This window comes from Dipodomys spectabilis, unplaced genomic scaffold (genome assembly GCF_019054845.1).
Source record: "Dipodomys spectabilis isolate Male_0828 unplaced genomic scaffold, ASM1905484v1 ptg000085l, whole genome shotgun sequence".
NCBI lineage: Eukaryota > Metazoa > Chordata > Mammalia > Rodentia > Heteromyidae > Dipodomys > Dipodomys spectabilis.
Window position 1 is genome coordinate 3,672,417 of NW_024870762.1, and position 27,485 is coordinate 3,699,901.

The 27,485-nt window shown below is 51.6% G+C and overlaps 1 protein-coding gene across 3 annotated transcripts in view; it reads right to left on the reverse strand.

Annotated features, from left to right (window-relative positions):
- The window catches only part of Pacsin1 (protein kinase C and casein kinase substrate in neurons 1), a 47,051-nt gene that overhangs the window by 14,095 nt on the left and 5,471 nt on the right, over window positions 1-27,485 (reverse strand). The window contains exon 1 of one of the 3 annotated variants that reach the window (XM_042684363.1): window positions 3,635-3,704. The exons of 1 other annotated variant lie outside the window; for it this stretch is intronic. The gene's annotated coding sequence lies outside the window, so the exon portion shown is untranslated. Of the gene's footprint in view, window positions 1-3,048; window positions 3,117-3,634; window positions 3,705-27,485 lie in introns of those variants that run through there. One more of the 3 variants, XM_042684364.1, reaches the window with a different exon arrangement.

Consider the following 27,485-nt stretch of genomic DNA (forward strand, 5'->3'; position numbering starts at 1 on the left):
GCCAGGTGCCTGCTCTTTGGCTGACATTCCCAGAGGGGGTGCAATCTGCTCCTCCAACAGCACATTACCCAGGGACGACTGGGAAGGAGGAACCATAGTCCTCTTCTGTCAGTGGCACTGGGTGGGGTGGGGACAGGAGAGGGGCAAGGACAGTATGTAGCAGCCCACCTTCTCCACCCCACCTCACAGGACTGCTCGGCCACAGAACAGCCAAGAAGTGACCCTGCACCAGTGGCTCACTCACGCCTGTAATCCTAGCTATTCAGAAGACTGAGATCTGAGGATAGTGGTTGGAAGCCAGCCTGGGCAGGAAAGTCCCTGAGACTCTCATCTCCAATTAATCACCCAAAATCAGGAAGTGGAGCTACGACTCAAGGAGTAGAGCACTGGGCTTGAACACAAAAGATCAGGACAGTGCCCAGGTCCTGAGCTCAAGCCCCAGGATTTGCCAAAAGGAAAAAAAAAAAAAGCAAGAAGTAAATCCTGTTCAACTTGATGGCCCCAGAACACAGACCACTGGCTACCATGGGGAGGGTGGGTGTGGAGGGTGTGTGGAAATGCCCTCCCCTGTAAGAACTGAACCCCAGACCCCCCTGACCCCCTGTTACAACACAGACTCAGAGGCCAGCCCCTGGGCAGGGCTCCTGGCTGGACTTGCAGCCTGGTTGTCAGCAGGCAGGTGAGGGCTTCAGCTGTGAGCAAGGAAGAAAATGTCCTGCCCTTGTGGAGCGCTCACTCTAAAGGAGCCGGACAGGCAAGAAACTAGAAAGACGGAGGAGTTGTTAGAAGCTGACAATGGCTGTGGAGAACAGTAAGAGGGAGGGGCACAGGGAGGGGTGGTGGAAGCTAGGCAGATGTTACTTTATGCAAGATGGTTAGTGAGTGTCATTCGGAGGTGACATTACAGCAAAGACCTCAGGGAGGTGAGGAAGGGAGCCCAACAAAACATCTAGCCGGAGGGCACAGCTTGTGCAAAGTCACTGGGGCAGAAGCCTGGCTGCCATGCCTACAAACAGACTGATGGGGGGGGGAGAGGGGGGAGAGTAGATCTCAGGGAGGTGAAGGAATGCGGGCTGAGGATGACTTGATGCATGTAGATGGGGGTGGGGCTTGGACTTTTTCTTTCAGTGAGATGGAAGCCTCTGGAAGGTTGGAGAAGAGGGGCGTTATGACCCTGGCTGCTGAGAAAGAGTAGCCTACAGGGCTGGGAAGGTGGCTCAGTGGTAGAGCGCTTGCCTTGCATGCCTGAGGCCCTGGGTTCGATTCCTCAGCACCACATAAGCAAGAAGAAAAAAGCTGGAAGTGGCGCTGTGGCTCAAGTGGTAGAGCGCTAGCCTTGAGCTGAAGAGCTGAGGGACAGCGCCCAGGCCCAGAGTTCAGGCCCCACGACTGGACCCCCCCCCCCAAAAAAAAAGAGTAGCCTACAGAGGGCAAAAGGACAGAGAACCCGTAGCCAGCTGTTGCGATCCTCTGGGGGGGAGGGGGGGCGGTAAAGTGGGGACCAAAGAAGGGGTGAGGGGATGAGGCTGGGAACACTGAGGCTCAGAACTTGCTACCAGCTGGAATTGTGAGCCTGACGTAAGTCCAAGATGGCTCTGGGGTTGGGGCTTGAGTGGCTGGTAGGTGGAGCTGCAGTTTGCTGAGATCAGGAAGGAACAGCTTGGGGAGATCAGGAGCTCAGTTCTAGAGCCCTGAGATGCCCAGCAAGAGCCTCATCTCCTCCAGGCCCTGAATTCATGCCCCAGCACACACACACACACACACACACACACACACACACACACACACACACACACACACACACACACACACACACACACACACACACACACACACACACACACACACACACAGAGCTACTTGCTAAGCCAGGCATTGGTACCGGTGGCTCGTGCCTGTGATCCTAGCTACTCAGGAGGCTGAGATATGAAAGTTAGGCATCAGAGCCAGACAGGAAAGTCCATGAGACTCTTATCTCTAACCACCAAAAAGCCAGAAGTAGAGCTGTGACTCAAGTGATAGAATGTAAGCAAAAAAGCTTAGGGACAGTGCTCAGTACCCTCTCTCTCTCTCTCTCTCTCTCTCTCTCTCACTCACACACACACACACACACACACACACACGCATGCACGCCTCCCCTCCCCCAAGCTCCTGCACATGGAGGGGGCTGTGAGGAGCAGTCAGACTGGGCCAAACTGCTCTCCCAGTCCTGTCCCATCCCCTCGGAGCTTCAGGGGAGACCTCACCCCAGTACGGAGGCTGGGCAGGCAGGCCCAGGGCCACTGCAGCCAGCTCACTGCTCCACTCTGGTGAAACTGAATGTAGGGGAGTCTGGTTAGCACAGACAGCCGCGGACAGGGAAACATGGTGGCTAGAGCAGGCCAGGTGGGAATGGGAGAGGCCAGGGTGGGGGAAGAGAGCCTGCCCTCCGCGTCTCACCTCTCACTGCCATGGGGACAGGGCAGCAGCTGACACTGTGGCCAGCAGGCCCGGCTGCAGGGGAGGAGCAGAACATGCCAACCCCAGAGGCTGCAAGCTGGAGCAGGGGGAAGATGTGCATCCCCTACCCATCCCTGCCACCCCAAAACCTGCCCTGGATCCCAAAGTAGGAGCCCCTGGGCCCACTCTCAGCAGACATGCACCTGACATTTGCAGAAACCAACCATGCCACACACCATCTCCGCTGCTCAGCCCGAGCAGCCCGTGTCCCCCATCCTTCGAATGACCCCCAAGTAGCCGGGGGAGGAGAAGCCCAACACTGTGGTGCCAGGGCCCAACCAAAGGCCCAGGCAAACCCCTGGGGTGGGAGAGACCCATGCTGCAGCCTCCCCTAGGCAGGGATCTCCTGCCCCTCCTGGTGGAGGCAGAGCGCCCCAGTTCCTCCCCAGGCCCCCCCTCCCCTGGCAGCGGGCAGAAGCTCCTCTGCAGTGCCAGTGCCAGTTCCCCCAGCAGCGGTGAGTGTCCCCGGGAGCAATGCAGCAGAGGATGGAGGAAGGGATACTGACACCCCCACCCAGCCCAGGCCCCTGCTCTCTGGCACCCCAGTACCTGGAGCCTGGGCTGGCTGGGGATGGATACAGGAGTCCTTTGGAAGGTGGAGGGGTTCACTGGGTCTGCAGAGAGGGGGAGAAGGGCTGTGCTTGGGGCAGCAGGAAGGATGCCTCTGACCTGACTCTAAGCCCAGTGCCAGAGACACCCGGCCATGGGGAGGTTTTGGGGGGGGGGGGGCGGTTTGTTCAAATGGCCAGAGCCTAGCAGAGTGGGGGTGGGGACCTTCTCCCTTTTCCCCTCCTCAATCTCCCGCCTTTAGTCTAAAGAGCAGCATGGTGGGTCCCTGGAGAGTCTAGTCCCCTTGACCCCCACCTGGGGGGGGGGAGGGGCAGGTCTGCAAAGTCAGGCCCTGGGTGCGGAGATGGGGGAGAGCTTCGGATCAAAGAGCCACAGGGGGCGGTCCTGACGGGGAGGACTGGGTTCCAAGAGGGTCCCCCAGGACCCAGGCTATGCCCCAAACCGGCTCCCCACCAGGTCACTGGCTCCAGCCCCCCTGTGTGTCGCCTGTCAGGCGGGCTGGCAGGAAGTCAGGGGCAGCCCGGGGTCCCCCCACGCAGCCTCTTCCCGACACGGGAATGCCTACCTGGGCCCTTGTGGGCACCCAGCTGCGGGCAGGGGGGAGCTTACTGCCTCGGCTGGGCCAGGCCGGGGCCGGAGGCGCTGACCATCCTCCTTCTGCTCCGTGGTGGCGGGCGGAGAGGGGGCTGGCGCCGGGCGAGGGGGGCTCTGTCCTCTGGGGTCCCCCTCCAGCGCTGGATCGCGAAGGCAGCGGCGCCAGAACTGCGGGAGGCAGCTCCCCGCCCCCAGCCTCCCGCTCCCTCCTCCCGGCCCGCCTCCTTCCCCGCCACCCACCTCCTTCTGCTCGTTTCCATGGCAACGGGGCAAAGCTGCGCAGCGCCCGCCTCCCTGCGCGTACAGCAGGGGACGCCTGCGGCCGCCAGGGGGCACTCGCCCGGCCCTGGCAGGCTGCGGGGCGCCCCCCCACTCCCCCCCCCCCCCCCCCCCCCCCGCCTGCTCCAGCCTCTCCCCCTGGGCCTCCCCAGCATCCTGCCTCCAGCTCCTCTTCCAGACCTCCTGCCCTGACCTCGGGTCCCTAAACTCTCACCACCAGCTGTTCTGCAAAACATTTACTTGCAGCCACTGAATTCTTGCATTAGGTTATTTGGAGGGGTTTCCTTCCTCCCCGGGCCAAGCTGACTGTGAGATATGCATTCGAAATTCCGTGCAATAAGATTTTAAACCCATTTTACAGACTGGACCTGAGGCCCACGGCAGAAAAAAAAACCACTTCCCTGAGCATGCAAGGTTCCTAGGATGGCTTGCTGGCACTTTGGCCTGGGACTCCGGCTCTGCCCACTTTTCCCACTGGGCAACGGCAGCCACATGGTCCTCCTAGAATGCCGCACTGCTCACCTGTGATCGGCGAACCCACGTGTGTCTGCACACGTGTGCACCCCACAACACAACTGTAGATGCAGGCACCCATGGCATGTGTTTGTACAATGCACCTACATACATATGTGTAACACATAGACACATTACACATTTCTAAGATAGAGATATGCACGTGTATCTGCATGCATGCACAACACACAAATTCTTCCCACACAGATTTACAGCTGCCCATACAACACCCCCACACACACACACACCGATCCTATCCTCCATCCCCACTCCTGCTGGGTGACAAGAGTCTAGTGTCCCAACCAGGGGACTGAGCTGCTTTTCGCAGAGGCTCAGGCACTAATCTGCCCAACAGTGTCTCAGCACTGCTGCCGGAAGGGAACTTGAGCTGGTGAGGGTGGAGTCCAACAGTGCCCCATTCTGCATATCCTCCTTCCAGTGCAGACTACATCCTGCCCAGAGCCCTTCAGTACTAGCACCCCAAGTTATGGCAGAGTAGGAATAAAATGACTCCTCCCTCCTCAGAGAGAGTCCCAGGTTCCAGAAAACTCTGCTGCTCCCAAGAGGGACAACATAGAAGGAGGGATGGCAGAAAACCCAGAGGAGATGGAGAAACTGGGACTTAAGCCCACGGGACACCTGTGCCCAGCCCCGTACCGCCTCCAGGCCTCAGGCAAGGGTCCCTGCAGCCTGGGCCCCTCAGCAATCCCACTTACCCCAAAGAGTCAGATATAAAATGACAGAAACCCACCAAAAAGTCCTTTATAACAATCAGAGCCCCGCCTGCACGCATCACCTCTGAGACCCCTCGGTTATAACATGGCTGCCACGAAGCTGCGACGGCCACAGATTGCCAAAGCATCGTGGCAGGGATACAGCAGGTACGAGCAGGAGAAGCATCTTGAAACAGAGGAGACAGGGCATTTCACCCACTTGAGAGATACTTCCTAGGTACCCACCATGTGCCAGTGACTGATCTAGATAATTCCATGCAGCTGTAGGCAAAATGAAGCCCCCCCCCCCCACGCCAGAGAGACAATGAGCTAGACAACATCGTTTCCGGTCTGGAGCCTCTCAGCAGTGTTTCTGACTGTCAAAGCAGCTAGCCATAGAAAAGCCACCAGGCCCACTTGGAAAGTGGCTCAGACTGAGCCACTTGCTCAGGGTGAGTCAGTAGTATAGCCAAGAACTGGTATTTCAACCCTTAACCTACCAAGTTTTCTCTATACTCCTCTTGATATCATTAAGAAAGATCTAGGCAGATATGGTGGCTCACACCTATAATCTCAGCTACTCAGGAGGAAGAGATCCAAAGGACTGACCACTCAGTCAGAAAGTGAATGACAACAATTTCAACAAAGAGGTCAGATGTGGTGGCATGAGCTTATAGTCCCAACTGTGTGGGAGGCTATAAATGGGAGGATTGAAGTCTGAGGCTGGGCCTAGACAAAAAATTTGAGAGACTACCTTGGAATAACTAAAGTAAAAAGGCTAAAGCTGGCTGGGAATGTGGCTTAGTGGTAGAGTACTTGCCTAGCTTGCACAAAGCCCTGGGTTCAATTCCTCAGTACCACATAAACAGAAAAAGCTGGAAGTGGAGCTGTGGCTCAAGTGGTAGAGTGTTATGCTTGAGCAAAAGAAGTTCAGGGACAGTGTCCAGGGCCTGAATTCAAGCCCCAGGACTGGCAAAATAAAGAAAAAAGGCTAAGGGTGAGACTCACATGATAAAGTGTCTTCCTAGCAAGCTTAGAGTCTTGAGTTCAAACCCTAGTACCAAGGAGGGAAGAAGGGAAGGAGGGAGAGAGAGAAGGAAGGAAGGAAGGAAGGAAGGAAGGAAGGAAGGAAGGAAGGGAGGGAGGGAGGGAGGGAGGGAGGGAGGGAGGGAGGGAGGGAGGGAAGAAGGGTTGGTTAAGATCTAACTGGGCAACAGCCACTCAAGTCCGAAAAGTTTCATAGTCAAGTTCAGTTCTTATCTTTAGATTAAGGACAGGACAGGGTCATTCACGCTTGAAGTTCTAGTCAAGTGGTGGGCATGAGGTCCTCCAAATGAGCGCAGAGGTGGCTTCTAGCCTTGGAAGAAGACTGCCATCAGCTGTTCCCAGGACTTAAGGTGCTTAGCAGAGGACGGGGGGGGGGGGGGTGCCCCAGGCCAAGAGGGTGGGGTGCCAAGTACCCCTGGGCAGAGAGGGGCCCTGGAGAGGGCGGAGGCCTCAGCTGGGGAGCAGGGAGGGATTGAGTTCCCATGCTGAAAGCAAAGCCCCCTGCCCACCTGCCGGCCCCCGGCTCGGGATCATCTTTCTCCTAACAAGCCTTTCAATCTGGGCTACTGAAGACAGCTGCTGTGTGGCCAACAGGAGCCCTGCCCTCCCACACTCCCAGAGTCCAGATGGATCTCGCGGGGGAAGCTGTCCCTCCTGCTTCCCTCCACTTCCCCAGCACAGAGAGCAGTCAGCCTAACCGGGCCCCATCTGCATCTATTCCCCTATGTGTGGGTCCCAGAAAGGCCTCCTACACCCCTCACACCTGGCCTCAACTCCTGTCCCCAAGGCAGGGCCAGCCTACAGGCAAGGGGCAAAATCTGCCCAGGCCACAGGGCAGCTGCCTTTCTGCTGTCCTCGACCTTGCTTCCCTGTCCACCCCCCACACACACCCACACACACATTTACAGCATTCAGTGCCCCTTCCCCCATCTCAGCAGTCATCCATGTGTTCCCCAGCACCAGGGCAAATGCAATCAGGGCTCATTAGCTGCTACTTTGCATGTATTTGCATAATGCTACCATGACTGTCAAAATGCCAGAGTCCTCTCCAACACTTACCCAGGCATGGTGGGCAGGGCTGGATATCTCTGGAGGAATAAACTGGCCAAGATCCACCGAGGATCTGGGCAGGAGGCTGGACACATTCATGGACACTGGGAATGAGGAAGAGTAGATTGTCCAGGGGGCTCTGAAAGGCCACCAGAGGATGCAAAGAATCCTTACCCAGCATCAAGTATGATTGGCTGAGCCTAGGCAGCATGCATGGTGCTTTCCACTCACACGATTGTCTTTTTTTTGTTGATGTTGGTCATGGGGCTTGAACTCTGGACCTGGGTAATGTCCCTCAGCTCTTCAGTTCAAGGCCAAAGCTCTACCACTTGAGCCACGGTGCCACTTCCGGTTTTTGAATGGTTTATTGGAGATCAGAGTCTCATGGACTTTCCTTCCCCAGCTGGTTTTGAACTGTGATCCTTAGATATCAGTCTCCTGAGTAGCTAGTATTACAGGCATGAGCCACTAGTGGTGCCCGGCTCACACAATTGTCTTTACACAGTGAATCATCCCATATGTGTGTAAACTAAGGCTTGGAGTAGCTCAGTCCTCACTGCTCAAAATCTGGAGAGAGAGAGAGAGAGAGAGAGACAGAGAGAGAGAGAGAGACCGACAGACAGACACAGAGACAGACACACAGAGAGAGACAGAGTCGGAGAGAGAGACAGACAGAGAGAGAGGGAGAGAGGAGGGAAGAGGGAAGATGGAAAAGGGAAGAAGAGAGAAGGATACATGAAGAAGGGAGGGATGGGGAGAGAGTCAGAGAGAAGGACGAGGGAAGAGGGACAAGGAGGAAGGAAGGAGGAAGAGGGAGAGGGAAGAGGGAAGGAAGGAGAGGAACATTATCTAAAAGGAAAAACACATGCAAGTCAGAAGCCAGGAAGTGAGAGAAAGGGACTGAAACCTGGAAGCCACATCTGGAGAAAATCTCCTTCAGCAATGAACGGGATCCCGTGTTCTCAGAAGTGGAGAACGGCTAAACTAGAAAGAGCGCTAAAGGCCTTTCCAGGAACAGAAAGGAAATGATGAAAGAAAAAACCTTGGGCCATCAGGAGGGAGGAAAGAAAAGGGGAAAGAGAAAAACGGTGAATGAATGTGATAGAGTCTTCTTGTATTGAGTTTTTTGTTTGTTTGTTTTGTTTTGTTTTTGGTCAGTCATGGGGCTTGAACTCTGGGCCTGGGTGCTGTCCCTCAGCTCTTCAGCTCAAGGCGAGCGCTCTACCACTTGAGCCACAGCGCCACTTCCGGTTTTCTGGTGGTTTATTGGAGATAGGAGTCTCACAGTCTTTCCTGTCCGGGCTGGCTTTGAACCTCGATCTCAGATCTCAGCTTCCTGAGTAGTTAGGATTATAGGCATGTAATCAGCGCCCGGCTGTTTTTTAAAAATCATTTGGAGATACGAAGCAATCACAGAAATACGGTTGGATGTGCCTCTCAGAGCACGCAGAGGACTTAGTTAAAACAATTAGATCTAAACGGGGAGAATAAAGGGTCTTAAAGTGAGGTCGAGTTTTCTATGCTTCTCCTGGATTTAGTGAAATGGTGCCAGTAGATGGGAGGTGAGCAGATGAGTAGAAAGTCAGGTATGGGTATATGGGTATAGGCCAAAAGCTATACAGTATTGCCTAGAATATGAACTAAAAATAAAAAAGTCTATACAAAGAGATACACTCAAAACCACTATCACTAAATCAAGGATAGGCAAAGCAACTTCTGAAAAATCAATTTCAGAACAGTGGATGCTTCTGAAAACAGCAAAGCCTGTTATCTTCATCTGATAGGTGTGTAATTCATTGATTTGCATAGCTGAGATTTGTTATGCTTTCATTTAAAAAAAAGAAACACAAAAAAACTCATAACCTACCCAGGCATGATAGTACCTGACTGTAATCCCAAGTACTCAGGTGGTAGAGGTAGGAGGACCAAGAGATCAAGGCCAGTCCAGGCAAATTTAGAGGGATCCCAAGACCCTATTTCAAAAACAAAACAAAAACAAAAGAGGCCGGGTGCCGGTGGCTCACGACTGTAATCATAGCTACTCTGAGGATTGAGGGCAGGAAAGTCCGTGAGAGTCTTATCTCCAATAAACCACTAGAAACCCGGAAGTGGCTCTGTGGTTCAAGTGGTAGAGCACTCACCTTAAGCTGAAGAGTGTGGGGACATCGCCCCAAGCCCAGAGTTCAAGCCCCACGACCGACCATAAAATAAAATAAAAAATAAAATAAAAAGTTGGGAGCATAGCTCAAGTGACAGAATGCTGCCTAATGAGCTCAAGGCTCTGGATTCAGTTCTCAAAGCCCAAACACAAAACAACAGCAAAGCATAAATTACACTTCAAAATGCAACGAAGGGCTTGGGATGTAGCCCAGTGGTTTAGGCACGTATGAGGCCCTGAATTCAATCCTTGGTAACACAAATGAATAAACAAACAAAGCAGAAGTACTATTGCATGAGGCAAGGTGAGGTGGTGCACCCCTGTAATCCTAGCACTCAAGAGGTTAAGGCATGTTGGGCACTGGTGGCTCACGCCTGTAATCCTAGCTACTCAGGAGGCTGAGATCTGAGGATCAAGGTTCAAAGGCAGCCTGAGCAGGAAAGTCCGTGAGACTCTGATCTCCAATAAACAGACAGAAAACCGGAAATGGCACTGTGGCTCAAGAGGTAGAGTGCTAGCCTTGAATTGAAGAGCTGAGGGACAGCACCCAGGCTCAGAGTTCAAGCCCTGCAATGGACCAAAAAAAAAAAAAAAGGAGGTTGAGGTAGGGAGATGGAGTTTGAAGTCTTGAAGTCAGCCTGGGCTACAATGGTGCAGAAGCTGGGGTACAGGCTCTCTCTAAATGTGGAGCTCAGGACCTTCCTGGTTGGATGAACATATCTCCACGCTGACAAACAGGGTAGCCCCAGCCCTTCCTCACCTTGGTATCTCAAGGGAACCAAACTAGATAAGGAAGCTCAGAACAGTCTGACACAGGTGGCTCAAATAGGCTCAGCTCTGCACAGCGCTCCATGCAGCCTGGGCCTGGCTGACAGGCTGACAGCACACTGTCAGACCAAATACCAGATCCTCAAAAGATGAACTAGGTTTATTTGGGAACAGCTGTGCACTGGAGTGTGTGGGCAGGGTAGCGTATGTGTGTAATCTAAGACATTGAACATGCTAAGCTGTGTCTGCCACTGAGCTACACCCCAGCTCAAGACGGAAGCTTTTGAAGGCAGAATAAGGAGGGTGGCAGCAGATGTTGAAGCAATCCTTGGCCACAGGATTACTTACAAGAATGGGTAAGGCGCCCGTGGCTCATGCCTGTAATCCTAGCTACTCAGGAGGCTGAGATCTGAGGATCAGGGTTCAAAGCCAGCCAGGAAAGGAAAGCCCCTGAGACTCTTATCTCCAATTAACCACCAGAAAACTGGAAGTGGCACTGTGGCTCAAGTGGTAGAGCACTAGCCTTGAGCTGAAGAGCTGAGGGACAGTGCTCAGGCCCAGAGTTCAAGCCCATGACCACCACCAACAACAACAATAACAAAAACAAGAATGGTGCTAGTCTGAAGAGGAATAGTAGATAGTTGCTGGACAGAAGTCCTCTCAGAAGTATTTTTGTGCCAAGTTGTGTTTCTGGTAGGGCATTTTTTGAACAATCCTCAACATCAGACACATGTGCATGAGATGTCCTGCTCCATACCTCCCTGGGATTTGCTTTTTTTGTTTTTGCAGTCCTGGGGATTGAACCCAGGGCCTTGAACATATTACGCAAGGACTCCATCATTTGAGCTACACTCTAGCCCTTTCATATATACATATATACTTATATATGCACATATACATGTATACTTATGTACATACACATGTACATATATATATATATATATATACATACACATATATTTGGGGTTTTTTGGTCAGTTGTGAGGCTTGAACTCTGGGCCTGGGCACTGTGCCTGAGCTCTTCGGTTCAAGGCGAGTGCTCTACCACTTGAGCCACAGCACCACTTTCAGTTTTCTAGTGGTTTATTGGAGATAAGAGTCTCACTGAGGGCTGGGAAGATGGCTCAGTGGTAGAGCGCTTGCCTTGCATGCCTGAGGCCCTGGGTTCGATTCCTCAGCACCACATAAGCAGGAAGTGGCGCTATGGCTCAAGTGGTAGAGTGCTAGCCTTGAGCTGAAGAGCTGAGGGACAGCGCCCAGGCCCTGAGTTCAGGCCCCACGACCGACCAAAAAAAAAAAAAGAGTCTCACTGACTTTCCTTGCCCAGGCTGGCTTTGAAACACAATCCTCAGATCTCAGCCTCCTGAGTAATTAGGAGTACAGGCATGAGCCACTGACACGCAGCTATATTTTGTTTTGAGATAAAGTCTTGCTAACTTTGCCTAGGCTGGCCTTGAACTCTCTATTCATCTTCGTATACTACCACATCTGGCCAAATCTCCCAATCCTCCCTCCCTCCCTTCCATCTCTCTTTCTCTTCCATCCTTCCTCCCTCTCTCCCTCTCTCCTATCATTCTTATTTCCTTCCAAACAAACTCTGTATTTTCAAAAATGGCAAACAAATCATCTGTTAATTAATTACAGGGTAGAATTTCCAATCAGACTAAGATGACTACAATTTCTATGTTGAATTGTAACGATTCTCATCAAAGCAAAAAATTTTAGGTTTCTCAATAGCTCTAGCCATCACAGCTTGTAAAAAAATCAATTTCGTTGCAGTATTTTCTTTTTGCAATATTCCGAACAACAGAGGCCCTCTGTGGCATGTTAGAGGCCCGAAGGTTGAGATTGATGGGCCTGGTGCCACCTCAGTCAGAATCCACCCAGCTCTAGGCCTACCATGCACAAGCACCTCTGTGGCCCATCTTGAGCCAGCATGTGAGGAGGGCAGATTACATTGTGCAGTACGGAAATCACTAGTGTCATGTGACTATTTAAATTAATTGGAATTAAATGAAGTTGGAAACTCAGTTTCAAACAAAATCATCAGTTCTTTAGCCCAACCTGGTGGCTCATGCCTGTAATCCTAGCCACTCAGGAGGCTGAGATCTGAAGGTTGCAGTTCAAAGCTAGCGCAGGCAAGAAAGTCCATGTGACTCTTATCGCCAATTAACTACTAAAAAGCCAGAAATGGAGCTGTGATTCAAGTAGTGGAGCACTAATCTCGAGCACAAAAGCTTAGGGGCAGAAGCCATGCCCTGAGTTCAAGCCCTAGGACCACCCAGACACAAAGCAGTTCAGTTTCCTTCATCACATGTCACATGCTCAGTAGTCACACACAGCTAGAGGTCACCAACTACACAGTGCCAGTGTGAGCATCGCCACGTCATAGAAAGCTCAGTGTTAGGCACTGGTGGCTCACGCCTATAATCCTAGCTACTCAGGAGGCTGAGCTCTGAGGATTATGGTTCGAAGCCAGCCCAGGCAGGAAAGACCATGAGACTCTTATCCAATTAACTACCAAAAATGCCAGAAGTGGAGCTGTGGCTCACGTGGTAGAGTACTAGACTTGAGGAAAAAAGCTAAGGGGGATAGCACCCAGGCCCTGAGTTCAAACCCCAGTACTAGCACACAAAAGAAAGTAAGCATGTTCAATGTCAGTCTTGATGGAGTTCTTATACATCAAAATCTAGCTGTGATAGATATGACAGTTCTGTATTAGAGGCTCTGCGATAGGACTGCATTTTGGGGGCAAAAAAATTGGCCCCAAAAAGTGCAAAAGTCACCTGTAAGGCTGCAGCCAACCTTTAAAGTCACATGCTATATTTAGTGTGATGATTAAGCTCTTGGTAAAATAGCATTAGCAATAATACTGGGGGTAAGCCGAGGGTGACCTGCCAGAGCCCGGAGCCCCTTGGGACCCGCCCACCCACAAGGACGAGGGTAGAGGGGCTGTGCTTTTTGCTCACCCTGCACACAGAAAACTCTGCCCCAAAAGTCCCCTACCTAGGACTCTGTGGTGTTTCTGCCTCTATTCCTGAACTCATCATGCAAGGTGGGTGGGGTGGGCTGGAGGTGTGGCTTAAGTGGTAGCCTGCTAGCCAAGAGCAAGAAAGACTAATGAGGGCTAGAGGCTCTGAGTTCAAGTCCCAGTAACAGACATACAAAAAAGTAGTGGTGGTGGTGGTGGTGTGTGTGTGTATGTGTGTGTGCAAAGGTTGTGTTGTGTGTGCAAAGATTGTAGGAAGGTCTGATTTATTCGTGGAAGTGAATGTTGGTTGCAGACATTATTGGTATACTCAAGTGCAGGACCTAAGCAGCAAGGTATTTTTAAAGTGCACCCAAAAAATCCAGTGGCTCACGCCCATAATCCTAACTACTCAGGAGGCTGAAATCTGAGGATCTCAATTCAAAGCCAGCCTGGGCAGCAAAGTCCATAAGACTTCTAGCTCCAATAAACTACTCCCCCCCCCAAAAAAATTTTTTTTTAAATCTGAGCTGCCAGACACTGGTAGCTCACACCTGTAACCCTAGCTACTCAGGAGGCTAAGATCTGAGGATCAGGGTTCAAAGCCAGCCCGGGCAGGTCTGTGAGACTCTTATCTCCAATTAACCACCAGAAAACTGGAAGGGGTACTCTGGCTCAAGTGGCAGAGCACTCACCTTGAGCTAAAGAGCTGAGGAACAGCACCCAGGGCCAGAGTTCAAGCCCTACAACCAATGAAAAAAACAAAACAAAACAAAACTGGGCTGGGTACTGGCAACTTGTGTCTGTAATCCCAGCTACTCAGAAAGCTGAGATCTAAGGATTGCAATTCAAAGCTAGCCCAGACAGAAAACCTTCATAGACTCATCTCCACTAAAATTAACAACAATCGAGAAGTGGAGCCGTGGCTTAAGTGGTGGAGCACTAGCCTTCAGCAAAAGAAGCTCAGAGCAAGTGCCCAGGCTCTGAGTTCAAGACCCGGAATCAGCATACACACACACACACACACACACACACACACACACACACACACACACACACACACACACACACACACACACACACACACACACACACACACACACACACACACACACACACACACACACACACACACACACACACACACACACACACACACACACACACACCTGGAAGTTCTGCTCTAGCTCAAGTGGTAGAGTACTAGCCTTGAGTAAAAGGAAGCTCAGGGACAATGCCCAGGCCCTAAGTTCAAGCCCCAGGACTGGCACACAGAAAAGTACCCCCAAGAGCTGGCCATGGTAGTACATGCCTGTGATTCTAGCTACTCAGGAGGCTAATCAGACAAAGTGTAAAATTGTTCTGAAAAGTGAACTAAAAAGCAAAAGGACTAGGAATGGGACTGAAGTGGTAGAGCACAAATGAAACTCTATATTTAAACCACAGCAAAAAGTGTTCCATGTATTTGCAGAGACAGCCAAGCTTAAGAATCCTACCTCCTGCCAGGCACTGGTGGCTCACACCTGTAATCCTAGCTACTCAGGAGGCTGAAATCTGAGGATCAGGGTTCAAAGCCAGTCTGGGAAGGAAAGTCCATGAAACTCATCTCCAATTAACCACCAAAAAACTGGAAGTGGTGCTGTGGCTCAAAGTGGTAGAGCACTAAGCCTGGAGCTGAAGAGCTCAGGGACAGTGTTTAGGCCCTTAGTTCAAGCCCCACAGAAGAAGAAGGAGGAGGAGGAGGAGGAGGAAGAGGGGGGGAGGAGGAAGAGGAGGAAGAGAAGCTCCTTAGGAAGGGAAAATCTCAGGAGGAGGAGGAGGAGGAGGAGGAGGAGGAGAAGCTCCTTAGGAAGGGAAAATCTCAGGCTCCACCCCAGATGCCAAGACTTCCTGATTTAGAGTCACATTTTAACAAGCAATATGGGAAACAATGACTGAAGCCATTTTGAGTTGATTTCTCCATGGTCTACAGGGCTCACTCAGCTGAACAGAGATCACAATTTTCAATCATTTGAAATAATCCTTTCAAGAGAGATCTGAGGTTGGGCATTGTGGTACACACTTATAAGCCCAGGTATTCAGGAGGCAGAGACCAGGAAGATCATGGCTTGAGACCAGCCTGAGCAAAAAGTTCACAAGACCCTATCTCCACCACTAGAAAATGCTGGGTGTGGGGACACACCTGTCATCAGAACTACATGGGAGGCATAAATACAGTCAGATCGGAAGTCCAGGATGACCCAGGCATAAATATGAGCCCCTAGTAGAAAATCACTAAGCAAAACGGGCTGAGGGGGTGTGAAGCTCAAGTGGTAGAGTACTTGTCTAGCATGTGCAAGGCCCCAGCACCACAACGGATAAAACAAACGGTGATAGACCCAGTAGTCTTTCTGACTGGTGGTTCCAACGCATACCTGGTGATATTGTGTGCGTTGATGATGATTTGGGACTGGCACCACTTGACATCTATCCTAGAGAAATCTCATGTGGGATCCAGAGAATAGATACAAAAATGTCCTTTTGAGATCTTGATCCATCAGAAAAGGGAGGAAAACCTATCTGACCATGGTGGGAAAACTAATAACTAATTAGCTGTGTTGTACTCATATCGCCACGTCACTGGCTAACACCGATGGCCCACAAGTCTCCCTACAGCTTCCCTAGGAAATGAGACAGACACGGAGCACTCACTTCCCCTAAGTCCCCTGACACCTGCTCTAGAGCTGATCTGACAGCTTCACACCAGCAGACCATACAGGATCATCTTCCTGACCACTGACCTGTCTATGTATGTGCCATTCTTCCCCTCCCCCCTCATTTCGCTCGCTCTCTTTCTTTCTTCTTTTTTTGGTGCCAGTCTTGGGGCCTGAACTCAAGGCATGGGACCGCCCCTGAGCTTCTTTTGCTCAAGACTAATGCACTACTACTAGAACCACAGTGCCACTTCCAGCTTTTTGGGAGTAGTTTATTGGGAATAAGAGTCTCATTGACTTTTCTGACCAAGCTGGCTTCAAACCACAATCCTCAGATCTCAGCCTCCTGAGTAGCTAGGATTACAAGCATGAGTCACCAATACCCGGCTCAATTTTTTGTTTTAAAGAATTCTAGCTGGGCCTGGGAAGGTGGCTCAGTGGTAGAGCGCTTGCCTTGCAAGCCTGAGGCCCTGGGTTCGATTCCCCAGCACCACATAAGCAAAAAGAAAAAAGCTGGAAGTGGCACTATGGCTCAAGTGGTAGAGCACTAGCCTTGAGCTGAAGAGCTGAGGGACAGCGCCCAGACCCAGAGTTCAAGCCCCACAACCGGACCCCCCTCCAAAAAAAAAAAAAAGCTGAGGCTGGGAATGCGGCTTAGTGGTAGAGTGCTTGCCTAGCATGCATGAAGCCCTGGGTTCGACTCTTCAGTACCACATAAACAGAAAAAGCCAGAAGTGGTGCTGAGTGCTAGTCTTAGGCAAAAGAAGCTCAGGGAAAGTGCTTAGGCCCTGAAATCAAACCCCAGGACGGGAAGGCAGGTGCATGTGCGCGCGCGCGCACACACACACACACACACACGCACAAGCTGATACAAGAGGAAGAAGCAAATCAGCATGAAGAACAATAGTTGCAGTGAGCTTTAACAGGTGCCAGGGTGACATGGGCAATGTAGACGGGAGAATGGCACAAGATAGCCAAGTGCTGTTGGCTCACGCCTGTAATCATAACTACTTGGGAAGCTGAGGTCTGAAGATTTTGGTTTGAAGCCAGCCGAAGCAGGAAAGTCCATGTAATTCTTATCTTTTAACCACCTGAATTCAAGCCCTACAACTGACAAAAAAAATATGATAGAATACACATGATGTAAGTATTGCCATCTTAGTTTTAAGTGGTTCAATGGGCATTTGTACGTTCACTTGAGCCACAGCGCCACTTCCGACTTTTTTTTTCTGCTTATGTGGTGCTGAGGAATCGAACCCAGGGCCTCATGCACGCAAGGCAAGCACTCTACTACTGAGCCACCTTCCCAGCTCCTAGTTCAGACAACTATCACCACCATCCATTTACAGATTTTTTTTTCATTCTCTAAAAGAGAAATTCAGCATCGTTAGACAACTTCCTATCCCGCCTCTCCCGGCCCCTGACCGCGGCTCTTGTTTATGTCTCTGGGACTTGGTCTACACAAGGCACCTCACATTCAGTAGAATCACACGCATCTGCCTCTTGTTACCTTCGCTTAGCATAGTGTTTCAAGGTTCACACAAGGTCTACATGGCATCTACAAGGTCATACATGGCATCTATCACAATTTTCCTTTTTAAGACTGAGTAATATTCCATTTTATGTACATATTTTGTTTCTCCATTCATCTGTTGATGGAAACCTGGGTTCTTTTTTTGGGAGGGAGGGGTCCAGTCATGGGGCCTGAACTCTGGGCCTGGGCGCTGACCCTCAGCTCTTCAGCTCAAGGCTAGCACTCTACCACTTGAGCCACAGCGCCACTTCTGGCTTTTTTTCTTTTTGCTTATGTGGTGCTGAGGAATCGAACCCAGGGCCTCAGGCATGCAAGGCAAGCGCTCTACCACTGAGCCACCTTCCCAGCCCTCCTGGGTTCTTTTTAATTTTGAGCTATTGTGAATAATGTTGCTATAAGCAGTGGGGTGACCATATCAGTATGAGTCCCTGGTTTGGGGGTTTGTTTGTTTTGTTTTTTGGCCAGTCCTGGGGCTTGAACTCTGGGCCTGGGCATTGTCCCGAGCTTCTTTTGCTCAAGGCTAGAACTCTAATTCTTGAGCTACAGCACCACTTTTGGCTTTTTCTGTTTATGTGGTACTGAGGAATTGAACCCAGGGCTTCATGCACTCTACAAATAAGCTACATTCCCAGCCTGAGTCCCTGTTTTTAACTCTGGGTACCCGAATTCTTTCAATACCCCAAACAATTGAAAACAGGGACTCAAATTACTGGATCCCGTGGTAGTTCTATGTTTAACTTTTTAATGAATGACAGCGTTTCCACAGCAGCTGCTATTTTACATTCCCACTGCAATGCACGGGGCTGGCTCCACTTCCTCCAGTACTTGTCATTTTCTGCCTTCATCTTAATAGCTGTTCTAATGGAGTAGCAGCTTGGTGTGTGCGTGTGTATGTATGTGTGCATGCTAGCCCTGGGGCTTGAACTCAGTCTGGGTGCTGTCCCTTAGCTTTTGTGCTCAAGGTCGGTGCTCTACTACTTGAGTCACAGCTCCACCTCTGGCTTTTCAAGTGGTTAACTGAAAATAAGAATCTCATGGACTCTCCTGTCCAGGCTGGCTTCAAATCTTGATCATCAGACCTCAGCCTCCAGACTAGCTAGGACTACAGGCATGAGGCTAGTCTCTGTCCTTTATAAATCTCAATATGGACAAATCTCCTCCTAAACTCCACCCTGGTATATGTGCTTCAGTTCGGGGAAGGCAAACCCAGTGCTCCTAGTCAGTTTTGAGGGAAACACATGTCTGCTCCCCACAGTATCCCAGGTTTAGGGAATATTAGGGGCACAGCCTATATTTGTAGATCCTTCTCTCATATTTCCAACAATAAAAACATTCTTTTGGGCTGGGAAGGTGGCTCAGTAGTAGAGCGCTTGCCTTGCATGCATGAGGCCCTGGGTTCAATTCCTCAGCACCATATAAGTAAAAAGAAAAAAGCCGGAAGTGGCACTGTGGCTCAAGTGGTAGAGCGCTAGCCTTGAGCTGAAGAGCTGAGGGACAGCGCCCAGGCCCAGAGTTCAGGCCCCACGACCGGACCCAAAACAAAAAACAAACAAAAAAAAAAACAAAACCTTCTTTTGCACATCTAAATAGGCGCTGGAAGAGTTGAGGGAAGAGATATGAGTCATTCACACATTAGTATAAATAAGTTTACTCATCTAGCTTTTCTGACTAATGCCTAGTTGAGATCCTGCTCATTTTGTGGGGAGGGGAGGGTAGGAATTAGGAATGTAGATGGAAAAGGAAAAAGAAGAGAGCAGGAAGAGGGAGGGGAGGGAAGAGAGGAGGCATGTCCCATGATGCTTGCTCCAGGAAAAAGGAGGCATGTCCCCTAAGAGAAGAGGAGAGAAGAGAAGTAGAGAGCAGGGGCCAGGGGTGGTGGCTCACGCCTGTCATCCCAGCTACTCAGGAGGCTGAGATCTGAGGATTGTGGTTCAAAGCCAGCCAGGCAGGAAAGTCTGTGGGACTCTTATCTCCAATTAACCACCAGAAAATTAGAAGTGCTGTGGCTCAAAACGGTGGAGTGCTAGCCTTGAGCTGAAGAGCTCAGGGACAGTGTCCAGGCCCAGAGTTCAAGCCCCACATTGACAAAAAAATAAAATAAAGAAGAGAACAGGAAGAGGAAGGGGAGGGAAGAAAGGAGGCATGTTCCCCAAGAGACACTTGAACTTCATATGTCCCAACATAACATTTATGTGTCACATCTAGATAGCAACTGAGAAGTGGGAGGTGGGGAGAGTGGGGGGGAGATGCCTAGCAGAGTGCAAAGCCAGGACAGCCCAGGACTTAAGGCGTGCTACTGAACTCATCCCTACCCAAAGTCTGCAGCCCTGCATGGCCTGCAGTGCAGTTATCAGTTCAGACTCAGTACTGCCAGGCCTTACAAGGCCCACAGAGCGAGCCTTCTGTGTGCATTAAAGGTAGAGAAGCGCAGGCCTCATGTCTAGTCAAGGGGTTCTGGGAGACCATCTGGAAGCCAGATTCGGAACCCACTGGGTTCAAGACTCCTGCCTCTGCCTCAGCTTCCTCCTCTGCCTAATGAAGCACCGGCTACATTCTCTGTAGCTTTTAGGGCTGTGTGGCCTGGAGGAGCTCAGCGGGGAAGTCATTTGGGAGACCATGAAATGTTGGGCAGGGTGAGTCACCCTGGCTGCCTCTCAGTGTCCCCGTGAGACCCCACATAAGGCTGGTTTCACAGGTGATGTTCAGCCCTCAGAGCTGGACGCGTGGCCTGAAAAGACATAATGAACCAAGCCCTGCAGCGTGTGGCCATCTGACAGTGTGCCAGTGTGCCTGCTGGGATTTGGTCGTGAAGAGGATCTGTGGGCTTAGATATCTGATACAGCCCAGCAGCTTTCCCAGGGAGTCCCAAATCATACATCCTCCCACCCAGTGGGGAGTACTGGTGCCCCATTCTGGTTGCATGGCAGAAATCAGCAATGTCCAGACCTCCATGGTAGACAGAACGTATCAAGTGTTGGTGAGGAAGAAAAGCAGGCAGAACTGAGTCAGACTGCAGGTGAGACTGGAAAATGGAGTGGCCATTTTGGAAATCCATTTGGCCATGCCTACTGAAGTTCACTGCATGTATACCCAATGGAATGGCTCACGGGCTCCTCCAGCGGCAACATTGACATCAGCCCCTAGACACCCTCATGCCCATCTTCAGCTGAGACTAGGCAACTCATGTGCAATGGCTGTGTACCATGCAGCCCAGAGGTCCCACAGGGACTAAGGAACTCTACGCCCTGGCTGTGACTCTTAGAGCTCCTCTCCCAGAGCCACCCTGTCCCAGGAACAGCTCACATCCAACCATGGCTGATCCCTGGCTTCATTCAGGACAAGTCTGAAGCACCAGCCCAGTGCTGGCCCTCTCCAGATGTCCACTGAGGCTTGCCCACAGGTGTTGCTGAGAGGGTGGTACATACCACTACTCAGAGGCTAAGGCGAGAAGAATTCTTGAGCCTATAGATTCAAGACTAGCTTGGATACCATAGCAAGACCTCATCTCAAAAAAAAGCCCAGGTGTCTGCACTCACCTGCTGTCCCCTGCCTGCTCCCTTGACCCCCACTCATACAAGAGGTGCTCATGGGAGCCCTCCCAGTATGCCCCTTCCCCCGTCCGCCTCCCCCCCCCACAGGTGCCCAGCTGGTATCAGAAGAGGTTCCAGGAGACTGCTTCTGAATGCAGGACCTGGGAGCTGGGTCCCCCACATGTCACCATGCTAGGACAGATGCAGGACCAGGCAGCAGGGATGCCATGAGCACACTTTCCATGAGGAAGAAGACACGCAGAACTGAGGTCTGAGCCGAAGGGAGGTGAGGGGTGGAGTCATCCATTACAAAGGCCAGGAATGAGATGGCTGTTGTGGAGACTCAAAGGAGGCGACTAGGCTGAGAGTGACTCATCACTAACTAAAGGCCAAGTGTGAGCACTGAGGGGCCTCCTAGAATATCAGCGCTCGTCTCTTGCAGCTGCGGCAGGGGGCAAACCATGGAGGTTACATAAGACAGACCGGAAGGACCGAGAGAACCAAAAAGACTTGTCTTCTCATCCCTTGGGGGATGGGGGAGCTGCTTGGGAAGGAATGAGATGCAGAAGAGACCCCTCAGAACCCCCTGCACGATATCCTTCAGATGGAAACCATCTCCTCCAGAGTGCCACGCAGGGACTAAGTGACCCCCCCCCGCCAGGCTGCTGGTTGGGTGTGGGGAGAGAAAGGCTGCTTCTGGACAGCTGGCAGGAGCCAGGGGAGCTTCTGGTCTTCGTCTGGAGGGTGGGGGGAGGCTGGGGGCAGGACATAAACTGGATAAAGGACAATCAATCCCATGATGCCAGAATAAGCATCCTTTCCCAAGGCCCTGGGCAGGATGGGGTTAACATTCTGTTTGGAAATGGCAATGGCACACAGTAGGAGGGGGAGATGCCAGGCCTACAGGTCAAACAGGGGAAGAAGTGATCAAGAGACTTGGGGACAAAGAGAAGAAGAAGAGATTAAAAGACTTGGGGATGAGGCCAGAAACCCAGTAGTCATGTGTCTTCTGCAAGACAGGCCAGGAGACAGTCACCAAAGTCAAATGGAAAGCCCTGAGCAGCTCAAGGCACCATCCTTGGAAAACCTAATGGTTGGTACTGTTGGAACAGAGCTGGGCGTCCTGACAGCAGCAAAGACAACTGGACCCCACAGAGAGAGGCCAGGTGGTGGCCCTGTTTGAAGGGCAGATGCAGGGTGTGGGCGATGATCACAGCTAACAGCCAGGTCAGCATGGACCACAGGGCTATGGAAATCGTTACTACACTGGGTATCCCCAGGGGCAGGTCAGATGGGCAGCCAGCAAGGACACTGCCACGCTATATAATCAAACTCATCCAAGGCCTAACAACTGGGGCTGAGAGTAGCAGCCCAATAAAAGTCACAGTTTGCCAGGCGCCAGCGGCTCATGCCTGTAATCCTAGTTATTCAGGAGGCTGAGATCTAAGGATCACAGTTTGAAGCCAACCTGGGCAGAAAAGTCCATGAGACTCTTATCTCCAATAAACTACTTAGAAAAGGCCAGAAGTGAGGGGCTGGGAAATTGGCTCAGTGGTAGAATGCTTGCCTTACATGCATAAGGCCATGGGTTCGATTCCTCAGCACCACATAAGCAGAAAAAGCCGGAAGTGGCGCTGTGGCTCAAGTGGTAGAGCGCCAGCCTTGAGCTGAAGAGCTGAGGGACAGCGCCCAGGCCCAGAGTTCAGAAAAAAAAAAAAGCCAGAAGTGGCACTATGGCTCAAGTGATACAGCCCCAACCTTGAACACAAAAAGGTTCAGGGACAGCGCCCAGGCTCTGAGTTCAAGCACCAAGATTGGCCAAAAAAAAAAGTCACAGTTTGACTGTGGGTGTGGCACAAGAGGTAGAATGCTTGCCCAGTAAGCACAAGTCCCTGAGTTCAATCCCCAGGACTGCAAACAGACAAAAAATAAAAAAGGTCTCTCCAGCCTTCAGACTTGAGCAAGGCTTCAAAATCAATGGAAAAAAGGCACTGGGAAGAAGCCCCCACCTACCCCAGAATGGTCCCAGCGAGCCTCCCCAGAGGGGCCTGAATGCCACTTTCTTGGGCGACCACATGCTGGAGAAAACGAAATGTCTGGTAGTTCAAGGACAGTCACACACAAGTCCAAACAGATGCTAGTGGTAGAGTCTGCAAGTCCTTCCCAGTGCCAGCCTGGGAATGCCGGGTGATAAATAAAGCTCTGGCCTAGACGCGGACGGGGGAGTTTATAATGATCACATTCATTTCTCAGAGTTCTGGAGGCTGAGCAGCCAAGGTCAAGGAGCCAAGCTATCTAGCCAGAGCCTCATAATGAGTCCTCCCTTGGTGGAAGGCAGAAGGGCAAGAGGGCAAGAGAAGGGTGAACTCACCACAACCCACTCCTGTGGGAGTGACCCCAATGCTCCTTCCTGGGAGCAGAGCTCTCGTGGCCTAATTACCCCCTCGGCGGTGCGGCCTGTGACATCTGGTCACGTTTCACTTGTGGGGAGGGGGGACAGTCAAAGCACAGTGCAGGTGTGCAGCTGGCCTCTGCCAGCCATACTCCGGGGCCCTTGCAGCCTACAGATGCCCCGGAATCCCCAGCCCTGCCTTTCCCAGCCAGTTAGTCCACCCCCACCCCATTTTCTCATCTGCCAGAGCAGGGGTGGCAGCACCGACTTTGCCCAGCGGCTGAGGAATGGTGTTGGAGACACGTTCCACAACACCCCCAGCTTCCCGGCTCCCAGCTGACCCATTCTGAGAAAAGGGGAGCTGTGTAAGACAGAGCCCCACACTCAGCCCGCATCCTCAGTCCCCTGCTGCTATCTCCCCCACTGGGCCCCAACTACTCCTCTCCTCTGTCCCCAAGTTTGGACTTTCCCTCAATCCAGACCCTTTCTCACCAAGAAAGAAGCACGCTCTCATTTCCCCACAGTTGAAGAGAAAGAAGGCCCCGGGTGGCCCCGGCTGGCAGCAGTGCCCCTGGAAAGGTGTGTCTGCTTTGTCCTGGAGCCTTTCTAGTCCATCTCTGGCCCTCACCAGCCACCAGAGACCTCACTGCCTGGCCTCCGTCTCAGGCTGTGTTCTCTTCCCCACCCATGGTCCCACCATTATGAAGATGACTGCCCTGAGCTCCTCGACAGAGCCCAGCCAGTGCCAGCAGCATGCCCTTGAAGCTCCAGACCGTGAGTAAATAAACCTCTTTCCTACCAGCTTAGCCTGACTCGGGTGTTTCATCATAGCTAGGAAAAACTGAGAAACAAGCGGAACACAGCCACACGTCAGAAACAATCCCGATGTCCATATTACAAACAGACTAGATCAGTAATCCATGAATTACTGGAGGCTAGCTTTAAGTGAGAGTTCCAAGCCAGCGCCTCAGTCTTTGCAACATGGGACATTAAAAAAAAAAAGGGAGAGGGAGGCTGGGAAGGTGGCTCAGTGGTAGAGCGCTTGCCTTGCATGCATGAGGCCCTGGGTTCGATTCCTCAGCACCACATAAGCAGAAAAAGCCACAAGTGGCACTGTGGCTCAAGTGGTAGAGCACTAGCCTTGAGCTGAGTGACAGTGCCCAGGCCCAGAGTTCAGGCCCCACGACCGACAAAAATACAATAAAATTTAATTTAATTTAAAAATTAAAAAAAAAAAAAGATATCTAAATGGTGGTGGCTTTCTCTCAAAATAGACAAATAAGAGGAAAGGATGGATCTTTTGTCCGGCCATGGGCAGCGTATTTTCACACAGGTGAAGAGGGAAAGTTCTTTAGCCACCCTGCTGGGTCATGTGCACAAGGTAGGCTCGTTTGCATGTGCCTCCTATGCCGTTTCGTGTCCACAGTTCACACAAATATTCCGCCAGTTCTGCTAGAGTGGGGAGCACGGTCCCTCTTCAGCCTCCCCCAGACCTCTGGTTCGGAGCAGAGCTCCAGCACCCAGCACTGGTGCAGAGATACTGGGGGCTGGACAATGGGCGGCCCTAGTGAGAGCAGGTCCAGCACTCAGAAAGTCTGGGGGGCCCCTCCTTACATCCTCCTGCAGCAGCCTTCCAGTGGGAGTGAAAGCTTGCTGTGATTTGCCTTCCAGGCGCTTACCAGATCCTCTGATGCCACCCAGAGGAGAGGAGTCATCCATGCTCAGGCCCTGGCTGAGGGGCTGGCAGAAGGGCTCACTATGGGCTGGGGAAGGTGGGGGACTGAGATCAGAACTGGAGAGCTGCATCAGAGGTGCCCCGCCTGGGGCAGGGCTAAGTGGGGCAGGTGTAATGGCTGCCAGTCACCCAACACCTTCAGCAGGCTGCAGCGGCCTGGCGTCTTGATGGGGTCTCTTGATAGAGAGGGCACCAGATATCCTGCTTGGGGGCGGGCGGGGGACAAAGGAGGGGGGGAGGGAGAGAGAGAAAGAAAGAGGGAGGGAGGGAGGGGAGGGTGGAAGGAGAGAGAGAGAGAGAGAGAAAGAGAGAGCAAACTATATCCAGATATCCAGACAGCTGTGTGATCTTTCCCCTATAGAGACACTTGGGCTGGGACACTAAGGCCTCTTTGCAGCCTAGTTAGAAAGGGGGTATTTGTGAAGAAGCCTAGCATAGTACCTAGTACATAGTTTATGGCTGCCATTGTAACACTGGGTTACTGCAGCTCCCCAGTTCCAGGATGGTGAGGAACTAAGTGCTGGGCATGTGCTCTGACTGGGAAGTGGGGAGAACAAGGACATAGTGTGTGTCCTTCACCACTGGACAGCCAGAGCCCAGTTCAGATGATTGCAGCCATACTTGGTACTTATTCCTACAATATTCAACAGAAAGGAAGATGGCTGGAGGTGTGGCTCAGAGGTAGAGCACCTGCCTAACAAACACAGCTTAGACTTAAAAAAGAAAGAAAGAGGGCTGGGAAGGTGGCTCAGTGGTAGAATGCTTGCCTTGCATGCATGAGGCCCTGGATTCCATTCCTCGGCACAACATAAGCAGCAAAGGCTGGCGCTGTGACTCAAGTGGTAGAGTGCTAGCCTTGAGCTGAAGAGCTGAGGGACAGTGCCCAGGCCCAGAGTTCAGGCCCCACAACCAACAAAAAAAGGAAGGAAGGAAGGAAGGAAGGAAGGAAGGAAGGAAGGAAGGAAGGAAGGAAGGAAGGAAGGAAGGAAGGAAGGAAGGAGAAAGAAAGAAAAAGAGAGAAAGAGAGAGAGAGAGAGAGAGAGAGAGAGAGAAATCCCAGCTCCAGTCTGCCCACATTCCTGGCTGTGCAACCTCAGGCAAGTTAGGCCACCTCCAAGAACCTCATCTTCCTGTGAAATGGGATGATAATTACACCAATAAACACCATCCCAGAGCCTGGTCAGGCTCAAAGCAGGAAATGCTGAGTGCCATAGAGAAGCTTGTGGGTGCCTTCTTAGGAGGCATCCCTCCCAGGCACTGTGGGTGCTGGCTGCTCACAGCTGCCTTGTCTGGAGAATTACCTTGCAGAATTGCCGGGTAAGGGGACCCTAAGTCCAGGTCCCTAGCCCTGCAGGAGAGCCTGTGGTGCTTGTTCTAGAAGGGGACATGGGAGCAGGCTGCAGCCGGGGGCACCTCTTTTTCTGCCTGAGTTGTACAGGCCTGTAGTCCATCAGTGAGCCAAGATCCCTAGTTCGAGTCTACTTCTGCAGCATACTGTGAGGGATGGGAAGTATTTTGTGCACCGCTAAGTGCCTGAGTGAGCAAGGGGTTGTTTTATTTTACAGGAAATGAGGGAGAAGAGCTTAGCAGTATCACAGGAAGAGGAGTCTGTTCAGGGGTGGGGTGAGGGACAAGCACCCCCTGCCCTTGGGCTGCTGGGTCCAGGTAAGGGATACAGACCAGATACCAAGAAGATCCTAACAGCGAGGATGCCTCTTAAGAAGTAAAGAAAGTAGGGCCGGGCGCTGGTGGCTCACGCCTGTAATCCTAGCTACTCAGGAGGCTGAGATCTGAGGATCGCGGTTCAAAGCCAGCCCGGGCAGGAGAGACCGTGAGACTCCTATCTCCAATAAACCACCAGAAAACCGGAAGTGGCGCTGTAGCTCAAGTGGTAGAGCGCTCGCCTTGAGCTGAAGAGCTGAGGGACAGCGCCCAGGCCCAGAGTTCAAGCCCCACGGCCGACAAAAAAAAAAAAAAAAAAAAAAAAAAAAAAAAAAAAAAGAAGTAAAGAAAGTAGGGTCAGAGGATGGAGAACAGAAGGGCTGTCGTGGACTTGGTGGCCTGGGTATACCTCTCTGATGCCTGGCAGGAATAATGTAAGTTGTGCACATCTCTGGGATAGAGGATTCCAGGCATGACAAATACCAATGTCAAGACTCTAAGACAGGCTGGGAATGTAGCTTAGTGGTAGAGTGCTTGCCTAGCATGCATAAAGTCCTGGGTTCCATTCTTCAGTACCACAAACACAGAAAAAGCCAGAAGTGGTGCTGTAGCTCAAGTGGTAGAATGCTAGCCTTGAGCAAAGAAGCTCAGGGACAGAACCCAGGCCCTGAGTTCAAGCCCCAGGACTGGCAAAAAAAATTAAATAAATAAATAAATAAAAAGACTCTAAAACAGGGTATTTCCATGTTCAAACAGTGTCCAAGAATGCACATACCTGTA